The following is an 11,620-nucleotide window of genomic DNA, read 5'->3' as shown; positions in this document are numbered from 1 at the left end:
ATATATATATATAAATACACGAAATTTTGAAGTGAAAATAAATTTCGAAATCGAATGAATTAAAAGTAGTTTACTTAACAAAACAGCAGAGTTAATTTCCAATATTAACTCTTAAACCGCCTTTTCAATTAATAAAACATATTTTTTTTAAATACAAACACATTACAATAATTATAAATGTTGTTTTATTTTTCAGATAGTTGTCTATTTTCCATGCATTATGTCCCTTCAACAGTTATCTCCCTTGTCCGGACATTTTTCTAATAGAATCAACACCGGCAGGTTGACCGGTGTTTTGTTCCGTAATTGTTGTCAGCAGCCTTTCTTGATTCACATGTCGCTGTCTTTTATCTTCTATTGTCCTTCCTTCGCCGTTTTAAACTATCTCCGGTAAGAAGCATTATATATCTCCTTCTTAAAGACACTTTTTAATATTTTTAACGTTTTCTTTCTTTTTTTTTTTTTAAATATATTATTTCATCTTAACTACGAACTTTGTTTATAACCTTTACCGGCAGATTTGCCGTTTAGTTGTACAAATAGTCTCCAACCCCGTTATTAAAAAAAGGGGACACTTTGGGTCGTCACCAGTCTATATCAAGAAATTTGTTTACATATAATTTTAACCATATTGTTCAACAAATAAAATGATTAAATGTGTTTTATTTTATAATTTAAAATTTTTATTGTATAATTAAAAATTTAAAACATTAAGCAATACAAATAATACGTTGGTTAACACAAAAAAAGAAATGAAAATAAAGTTTTAAAATGGTTAAATGTGTTTTATTTTATAATTTAAAATTTTATTGTATAATTAAAAATTTAAAACATTAAGCAATACAAATAATACGTTGGTTAACACAAAAAAGAAATGAAAAATTAAGTTTTAAAATGATTAAATGTGTTTTATTTTATGATTTAACATTTTTATTTTATAATTTAAAATTTTTATTTTGTAATTTAAAATTTAAAACAATGAACAATACAAACAGGATTTGGTTTGATTTTACATTTTATATTGTTCTTGGATGCGTCTCCACAAGAATTCAGTATTTAACTTCATCTTTCATTATTTCTTTTCGAGAACAAAACTAACATTTTGTTTTTATTTTTAAATTATAAAATAAAACACATTTTATAATTTTAAAACTTCATCTTGCATTATTTCTCTCTTTTTATTATTTATAACAACATGGTTAATTTTTAATTAAATTTTAATCACAGGATTACATTTTCAATAATCACGGAAATATAAACAAACTTCTGTTTACTATATATACATCCACATTTTTTTTATATAACAGGGTTGGAAGCTATTTGTACAACTATACGGCAAATCCTCCCCTTTACCCACATGTCCAACCCCTTACTTTTAGTTGTGTTATTTCCTTACGCATACGACTACCCATCATTCAGCCTTTATAACTTTTCGCTTCTTATCTTTTCTCTTTGTGTTTTCAACAAAGTTTTTTTTGTTTTGTTTTTGTTTTTTTGTTGTTTCTTTCAGTTTTTTTTTTTTCAATATACGTTAATTAAAAGGATAAAAATATAAACAAATCGTACTTACTAGGGAAGATAATAACTTCCGGTGAATGCCGGAAAAATATCCAGTAAATAAAACGTCGTTTAGTAAATCGTTATTTGTATTTTAAACTAAATATTTTATCGTGGTTTATTTATTTATTTATTTATTTATTTTGTCATTTGATTTAACTTAATATGAAAATGGATAATAAACTTTAAAATATCAATTATTGAACGTATTTTATTATTTCCTTTTCTTTAAAAACTCAGTTTTATTTTTATGGATACATGTGTCCATTGACACCGATATGATGACTAAAATCGCAAATTATTGTTTGCTTTTTTTTTTAATATAAAAATAAAACATTGTAGATGTTAATAATTAAAAATACTTTTAATATTTCAGGAACATTACGATAAGCAGTATTCATTCAATATTTTCACAAAAAATATTAAAAAATATTTAATGTGATTTTAATGATAAAAATTATCACAAACTTTTGCTTAAATGGTTTAATGACCGTTTTTCTCTCAGAAAATATTCACATTCATTTCAAGTCACGTGTGACACTCTTTTCATAAAAATCAGTAATCTTAACTCAATGCTATTCTCATGAGATCCTCATTTAACTAAGCCTGCATAATGAACACTCGTTACAAGAAAACATTTATGTTGGAACGATTTGAATTAATATTCCTAACACGTAAATAAATGTCATTTTATCCTAATATAGTGATTTCGCTGACTTCAAGAAATTCCCTAACCCTAACCCTAACCCTAAAAATTGATAGATCCCGATTATGAATGCGTGAACACAGAGTCACACACATAGAAGTTAGTGACTGGTGAAAGACAAGCGCCCCGCCCCCCGCTAGGTCTAAAATAAAATGGATTTTCTTACATTTTTTGCTCCTGTAGGACTTATGCGTGATGCGTTGTCTCTTGTTTCTATTGTGCAAAGCTAGATATGTTACTAAACTCTCACTTTTGGGGGAAAGGATAATAAAACAATCTTTTTTTTTAATTCAATATCTTAAGACTTTATTTTACTAATTATCATTTCATTTAACTTAATATGAAAATGGATAATACACTTTTAAATATCAATTATTGAGTGGATTGTATTATTTCCTTTTCTTTAAAAACTCCATTTTATTTTTATGGATTTATGTGTCCAGTGACACCGATATGATGACTAAAATCGCAAATTATTGTCTTTTTAAATTAAAAAAAAACTCATGAATACCTGTTTGCTTTTTTTTATATAAAAATAAAACATTGTAGATGTTAACAATTAAAAATACTTTTAATATTTCAGGAATAAGCAGTATTCATTAAATATTTTCACAAAATATATTTTAAAATATTTAATGTGGTTTTAATGAAAACATTATCACGAAAATTTGTTTACATGGTTTAATGACCGTTTTTCTCTCAGAAAATATTAACATTCATTTTAACCTCGTGTCGTACTCTGTTCATAAAACTCAGTAATCTTAAACTTCATGCTATTCTCATGGGATCCTCATTTAACTAAGCCTGCATAATGAACACTCGTTACAAGAAAACATTTACATGGGAACGATTTGAATTAATATTTCTAACACAATATTTCCATTTTAATACAATGATTTTGATTTATGAATTAGTGATACTCTACTATTTTGACTTCAAGAAATTCCCTAACTCTAACCCTAACCCTAAAAATTGATAGATCCCGATTATGAATGGGTGAACACAGAGTCACACACATAGAAGTTAATGACTCCACGGTCAATTTTTACAAATTGGCACCACTTTCCTGAGTTCTATAGGGTCAGAATTAAAAAAAAATCGTTATACATTTTGTACATTCATCTTAGTTTATTTTTAATCAGTTCATATGCGTGTTATATTTGTACAGTGGTAACGTCACCAGCTTTGAGTGTTACAGTTTTGCTTTTGGTTTCGCTTCTAGCTGATGACACCAAAATACGTTTTTATTGCTTTTGACATCACGACTCTATAATCATATATGGACAAATTAAGATCTCATTTTTAAGAATATTTAATAACTGGTTAAAGACAGAGCCCTACCCCCGCTAGGTCTAAAATGAAATGGATTTTCTTACATTTTTTGGCTTCTGTAGGACTTATGCTTACGTGTTGTCTCTTGTTTTTATTGTGCAAAGCTAGATCTGTTACTAAACTCTCACTTTTGTGGGAGAGGCTAATAAAACTATCTTTTTTTTAATCCAATATCTTAAGACTTTATGTTACTAATTATCTTTAAAGCCGATGTGAAAACATTTTTCATGATAAACTTCTTTCACGTATGATTTTCAATATAGAGATTAACTTTAGACTTTAATCTTTAAACCCCAATCAAGACATAATTAGAAATTAAAAAAAATATATAAGACGGCTTTCTAAACTATGTTACGCTATCAGTTTCCGCCATTAGATTGCACGTGCAACGAATTAGAGAATTAATAAAGATGAAACGTGTAATCTGTTCTCTCTCATGTAAATATTAAAATGTTAAATAAAATAATACTAATTTTATCCGTGATATTCACCAAATAGATCGGCTCTATTTCGCAATAACTTTTTGTCCTCTTTAATTTTGTTTTCTGCGAACTTGTTCTTCCGTTCGTCATCTTGAATGTTAAGTTGAGCTTGTAAAGTCAATCACATTTGAAAAATCGTTTCCTTTATAAAAGCAGATAAAGTTAATCGAAAGCAGATTATAAAACAAAAACGTAAGTATTACTACATGAATTTAGTATCGAATTTTGCGCATTTGCAGAATACGTTAAAAATGTAAGGGAGATAACTACATTTACTAAGCGAATAATCCTAATGAAAATGTTGATGTATTGTTGAAAATTTTTCACTGTAGACAGTTTCTTGTTTTCAATAAACTTAAACGTAAAAAACAACTTCTTTATTGTCTACCAAAGACAAAATAATTTTATAAATTTTAAATGATATTAACTGCTTCACAAGTTTAAAGTTTTTCAGGTGTGCTAAAAACGAATATATACTTCAAGAGTGACGCAGAGAATGATTTTTCATGATACAAGGAAATTACTTTTTCAAAAAGTTGGGATCAGTTTTCAATATAAATTTAATGTAAAATAAGCACCCACTTTCTGGCCACAAGGTGATAATTTTTTTAATTTGTTTTCTTTGACTGTCTGAAAGCCGTTTTGGTAAATTGTTATTTATTTTCCACATTAACAATCATCTTTAACATTACAACTTCGATAGGTTTTCGGGTATGCTGAAAACGAATATCACATTTAAATTTGCTGCAAACCAGTAGGTATCTGAATATTAAAGTATGTAATTAATTGTTATCAGTGGAGGCCAATTAAGTATGCACTTGCACATACAGAACTGATCACCACTGATCACATAAGGAATTACATTGCTTAATATTTGGAAAACTACTTGTTTGTGGCATATATGCGCACTTGCAGATAAAAAAATGGTCACCACTGATGACATAAGGAATGACAGATATCTGCAAATTTTATGTAGGCATCATCACTTATCAAGGCCCAATGACCACTCGAGCATAAGGGTTAAAGAGTGTACAGTAGTCAATTTGACAATATATTAATGTTAGTAATGGAAATTCGGTAAATTTGTTAACTTAAGTGGAACGGCTCATCAAAAACTTGTTTACGTTGGACTTGAAGACAACCATATTGTAGTAGCTAAAAAAGCAGGCAAACGGATGACAGTTCAACAGGCGTGTAGTTCTAAGAAAGAAGCTTCGTTCATGGAATTTAGGTTTAGGAACAGATAAAGAGTGGGGGGATTGTTGATAGTGTTTTCAGCTAGACGAGTGTTTCTTGTGAAAGTTTGGTGATGGGGTCCATAGATTGAAGCTCAGTCGAGCACTTGCCATGAAAATAACGATAAAGCAGAGACAAACTGGCAACATCTCTTCTGTGAGAAAGAGGTTGCAGGGAAAAGAAAAGGACATCTCCTTCGATGCTACGAAGTTTATTTTGAATGCTATCAAGGCAGGATAAGTTCTTTCTAGCAGCTTCTACCCAGATGTGGCACAAGTACTCCATCCTTGGAGTATCTGGCTCTTATATAGCTAGAGAATTGCATCAGCAGGTAGATATCTACCAGATCGATAGAAGGATCCCAGCGTTTTTCCAGCAGCCTTGGCAACAGATTTGATGTGTTTCATTTCAGATAAAGCCTAGAAGCTTGTCAGAACATGAGGCCTCCCTAAGACGGGAGGTATTCATTTCAATTGATGCCAGATATGGATCAGAGCGTTGATGATGTAAAGATAAAAGCTTGGTTTTAGATGCATTAAAAGTAACTAGCCACCCCTTTCCCCCATTGTACCAGGTGCTCAAGTTCAGAGGAGAGAATCGGAGAAAGCTTAGTCATTTACGGTCTTTTATGTGCTACCATAGATAGTAGTGTCATCAGCATAAATGTCTATGAATGATGTAAGGATGTGATTCGGAAGATCATTAATGTAGATCAGGAAGTGAGTTTGACCCAGGATGGACCTCTGATTGACTCCAGCATTAATGCTGTGAGCTTCTGATTTCGGCCCATCAACTACTATCCTTATGAACCTATCAGAGAGAAATGACTTAATAATTGAGAATACATTTCCAGCTATATCATAGCTGGAGATCTTGTGAAGTAAACCTTTATTCCATATATCATCAAAGGCCTTTTATATGTCAAGAGCAATTACCCTAGAAAGGTAGCCTCCGTCAAGAAATTCGCTAATCCTCTGAGATATAACTGTAAGCACATCTGATGTAGATCTAGCAGAATGGAAACCATATTGTGTGTCACTAAGAAGGTTATTTTTGCTTAGATGGTTGATTACTTCTGTATTTAACACAGGTTCCAGCAACTTACTCATAACGCACATGTGCCTTATTGGCCTGTACTGAGAGGGGGGTGAAGGATCACCTGAATTCTTAAATACAGGGCATACTGATGAGGTTTTCCAGGATGTTGGGAAGCAATTATCCTTAAGATAACGTTTAAACAGTCTTGTAAGTATGGGCGCTAGTTCTGGGTTAAGTTTTTTGAGTACTATGATTGGAATACCGTCAGGGCCGGTTGCTTTACTGAAATCAAGGTTTTAGATTAGCTTGGCAACATCACGTACAGATATTTGTATATCACATAGCGTGTTTTCTGATACAGAAGGAAATATTGGGGTTTGGTGGTCTTGGTCGCAAAGGGTAGAAATAGCTGCAAAGTTCTTGGCAAAGAGTTTGGCTTTGTCTGATGCTGTCGAGATTACCTCAGGTCCATTGATGATAGTTGGGATAGAGCACACGCTTCTGTTCGGGATTCTGTTTGCTATTTGCCAAAACTGGTGGGAACCAAGCAACTGCTCAGCTACTTTTGACTGGATGAACATACAACCCTCACATGTTCTTTTTTAGAATGGTTGTTGGCAGTTCGAAAAGCAGCAGATTATTCTTTATTTTTGTTCTTAAATATCCTTGTGTCTTTATGGAAAGAGGAAATCAGAAAAGAAACAAAACATACTTTTGCCTCCCCCCAAAAAAAGCAAAAAATAACCCTTCCCTAGGTGGCAATAAAGTGGGTGCTCAATTTACGTTTAATTTATATTTCAATGTGATCCCTCACTTTTTGCAGAAGTATTTTTTTATATGGAAAATATTTCTCTGCACCATTTTTTAAGTATATATTCGTTTACAGCACCCTAAAAAAACTTATAAAAGTCGTCATTGTAAAATGTTTATGGGGGGTTGGAAAGATTTAGACATTGACCAAAACAACAAACCTTACAAATAGCTTTTACTTAATTATAAAAATAATCATGATTCTTAAACAAATTACAATATTACGATTCTGAATTTTTTAGATGAGGAATGATTCTTTGTATTATTTAGATTATTAAGACTACTGTTCTCATCTTGAGTGCAAACATTGTAAAAATAACACTGCTTGACGGAAAAAGTAAAAGATTATCTGATGCCAGCATCACTGACATTTTTCTATTTCAACTGGTATGGTCACCCTTAAATACTGCTCTACATCATCCACTTTCCTGGAGCCACATTTCCTTCTATGTTTTCCTATTATTGATCTGATTATTATTATTATCATTATTATTATTATAGCAACGACAATATTTTTCTCTTATCGATCTTACTACTGAAAGTTACAAAAGTCGTCATTCTAAAGGGTTTTGGGGAGGTTTGGAAAGGTTCCAGACATTGACCAAAACAACAAACCTTACAAATAGTTTTGACTGAATTAAAAAATAATCATGATTCTTAAACAAATTACAATATTACAGTTCTAGATTTTTTAAATGAGAAATGCTTTGTATTATTTAGATTCTTAAGACTACTGTTCTCATCTTGAGTGTTATTTATTGCGCAAACATTGTAAAAATAACAATTAAGATGAGAACAATAGTCTAAATAATCCAAATGATACAACAATGTTACCGACTATGTGCATTGGTTTTTCCTTTGTTTCATTTGACGAACATCGCATAAACAGTGCAACCCCGTTTTCTTGGATAGGCTTCTTGCAAAAGCTCTGTATAACACTGCTTGACGGGAAAAGTAAAAGATTCTACATCATCTTTTGACGCCACATTTTGTTCTACGTTTTTTTTATTATTGGTCTTATTACTGACCCTACTGCCTTTTTCAATTCTGATTTCAGTCCCTGCAAAAAATGTAAAAATACCTGCTCCATTATAACAATAGCTACTGACCAAAGAACAAGATTACAATACAACTCAACTGCACATGTCAAAAAGTTGATCTTTAATCAGTGACAATACCAATTCTGATAACCTGACCCCATCGTTCAGTGCATTTCCTACCAGCTGTCAATCCTCATCTCTACAATGAATGTATGTAAAAAATTTTAGTTAAATATTTGAAAGTAGAAGAAATAATTTTGTTAACAAACGAGTATTTATTAAAACTGTAGTCATTATATTTTGAATTCAATTAATAATAACTTTATATTCATAAAAATTAACATAATAACTTCAATTTAACTAAATTAACGATATTTTTTTAAATTTATTTTATATTTTCAGAATTTGCAACACTGAAAAGGAATACATAAATGAAGAAGGACCTTACATCATTGGTGACTTAAATAAGTTTATAATAATATAATTTCTTCGGATAAAATTTCTAAAGTCGAAATTTGCTGGCATATCTCATCATATTGTCCATTGCATATGTTTTTTGTGGAATTAGATGCGAACAATCATGGGAGACAAACCTCATTCTTGTGAAGTATGTGGTTATTCATTTGCACGGAAGTCACATTTGTTTAGGCATATGAAAACACATACGGGAGAGAAACCACATTCTTGTGACGTATGTGGGTTTTCTTTCGCACAGAAGTCAACTTTGTTGAGTCATATGAAAACACATACGGGAAAGAAACCTCATTCTTGTGAAGTATGTGGTTCTTCTTTTGCATGGAGGTCAAGTTTCTTGATTCATATGAGAACACATACGGGAGAGAAACCACATTCTTGTGAAGTATGTTTTTCTTCTTTTGCACAGAAGTCACACTTGTTATATCATATGAAAACACATACAGGAGAGAAACCACATTCATGTGAAGTATGTGGTTCTTCTTTTGCACGGAAGTCAAATTTATTGATTCATATGAGAACACATACAGGAGAGAAACCACATTCTTGTGAAGTATGTTGTTCTTCTTTTGCACAGAAGTCACATTTGTTGAATCATATAAAAACACATACAGGAGAGAAACCACATTCTTGTGAAGTATGCGGTTCCTCTTTTGCAGAGAAGTCAAATTTATTGTCTCATATGAGAAAACATACAGGAGAGAAACCACATTATTGTGAAGTATGTTGTTCTTCTTTTGCACAGAAGTCACATTTGTTGAATCATATAAAAACACATACAGGAGAGAAACCACATTCTTGTGAAGTATGCGGTTCCGCTTTTGCAGTGAAGTCAAATTTATTGTCTCATATGAGAAAACATACAGGAGAGAAACCATATTCTTGTGAAGTATGTGGCTCCTCTTTTGTACAGAATTCAGCTTTGTTGAGTCATATGAAAAAACATACAGGAGAGAAACCACATTCTTGTGACGTATGTGGTTCTTCTTTTGTGTGGAAGTCAAGTTTTTTTGAGTCATATGAAAACACATACGGGAGAGAAACCACATTCTTGTGAAGTATGTGGTTCTTCTTTTGCAGAGAAGTCAAATTTGTTACGTCATATCAAAACACATACGGGAGACTGACATTGTTATATGGGACAAGAGGGAGAAAGTAACACCTCGACTGGAAGAAAGTATCTTTAATTAAGCTGGACTTAACAGAGCATAGAGGGAAAATAACAAAATACCAAGGATGTGTGTAGGACATGAAAAGAAACTGGAATCTTTAGAATTTATCAATCATACTAGTCAACATGGCTAATGAAAAATAATTTCAAAAACTATCTGGCGCATATACCTGGTGAACCAAGTGCCAAAAAATACAGATACTAGAACTAAAAGGAACGTGTAGAATCTTCAAAAGATTTCCTGGTTGGAGTAATTAAACTAATGAGAAAATGTTTTGCATCCCATAGGATGCCCCATCCCCAGGAAAAACAGTGATAAGAAAATCCAAAGAAAAGAGACCAACCACATACTTGTGAAGTACGTGGATCCTTTTGACAGAAGTCATTTATTGCATCAATATCTGATCTTATGAAATCCATACCTCATTGTATACCAGCATCACGAAGCAAGAGCCAGTAGTACAACCTCTATCACATAGTCAAACAACTATTTTGCACAAGACCGTTTTGCAAATATGAAAGAATAAAAAAAACAAGGCTGCTACGGAAATCACCAAAAACGAGTCTTTAAAAATACTCCAGAAGTTTCATTACAGAAAATTGGACAAAAGAGCCAAACAATAGCATGACAAATATTTTCTGGATTTATTCACCCAGGACGTTATAAACATAGAAGTTTTTATAGACTGGCTTAAAAGAGGAAAGCAGCGCTATTATCAGGAAAATTATAATGACTGCTCACGATCAAAGTTTTCTCCCAATGCTTCTAATAAGATGATCTCAGCATGACAAGTTTAGTTTGTGCAACAAAGTTAGTTTTAGCCATTTGACATTTGCTAAAGGATGGCTACTATACAATGAAATACAATGGATTGTGTAAATATATCCACAGCATCTGTAAAATGTTGAATATTAAATGCTGCAGCAAGTCCTGGGAACAACAGTTGGACATATACACCATCGACTATGACTACGATTGCTACAGGTACATTTACTTAGAAAACGGAGCAATTGAAGCTTACATAATAAAATGAGACAAGAAGGAAAAAGAATCAAATTAAGAAGTTAATATTTGGATAAACAGAGTGACAAAAAATATAACGAAATACCAGATCCACATCATCTGTAAAATGTTGAATATTAAATGTTCCAGCAAGTCCTGGGAACAATGGTTGGACATATAACGAAATACCAGGGTTTGATGTATGACATAGAAAAGAAACTGTAATCTTTAGAAAATCTGTATTCTATAATTATAGTAGGAACTTAAATCAGACAAAGCTATTTTAAACACTACCTCGCAAATATACCTGGTGAACAAAGTGCAAGAGAGATTCTAGCAATTCTTCAAAAATAGACAAAAATTTAAGATTATTTGTTGGTTGAAATGTATGAGATGAAGTATGGATGCGCCATCAGCCCTTAAATAAAATAATTGAATAAAAAAAACAAATTTCATTCCTGTGAAGTACGTGATTGCTTGCATAGACGTAACATTTGCTGTGTAATGTACACTCTGTTGCCAAACTGCAAAATCCAAACTTGACACTCTGTTGTCAAACCTTCTAACTCTAAAATTTAACTTGAGGAACTTAAATCAGACAAAATAAATTTTTAATACATGGCCAATATACCTGTGAACCAAGTGCAAGTAACATTTGCCTAGAACATTTATTGTCATATGCAAAAATATATTGAATACAAAAGAACTTTAATAGAACATACAAATATCTATGTATCTCATATAGTGTTCAAGTGTGAGCCACAGGTAGGG

The 11,620-nt window shown here is 31.6% G+C and overlaps 1 long non-coding RNA gene across 1 annotated transcript; it reads left to right on the top strand.

Annotated features, from left to right (window-relative positions):
- The first annotated feature begins 202 nt into the window (after positions 1-202).
- On the top strand, positions 203-10,895 carry LOC145270397 (uncharacterized). Its single transcript, XR_013865339.1, has 2 exons — positions 203-390; positions 8,604-10,895. It is a non-coding gene; the product is annotated as an uncharacterized LOC145270397 (long non-coding RNA).
- Positions 10,896-11,620: the final 725 nt, after the last annotated feature.

Source organism: Euprymna scolopes, chromosome 46 (genome assembly GCF_053919585.1).
Source record: "Euprymna scolopes isolate OS-2025 chromosome 46, ASM5391958v1, whole genome shotgun sequence".
Classification (NCBI taxonomy): Eukaryota; Metazoa; Mollusca; class Cephalopoda; order Sepiida; family Sepiolidae; genus Euprymna; species Euprymna scolopes.
This window is presented reverse-complemented; position numbering and strand designations above follow the sequence as displayed.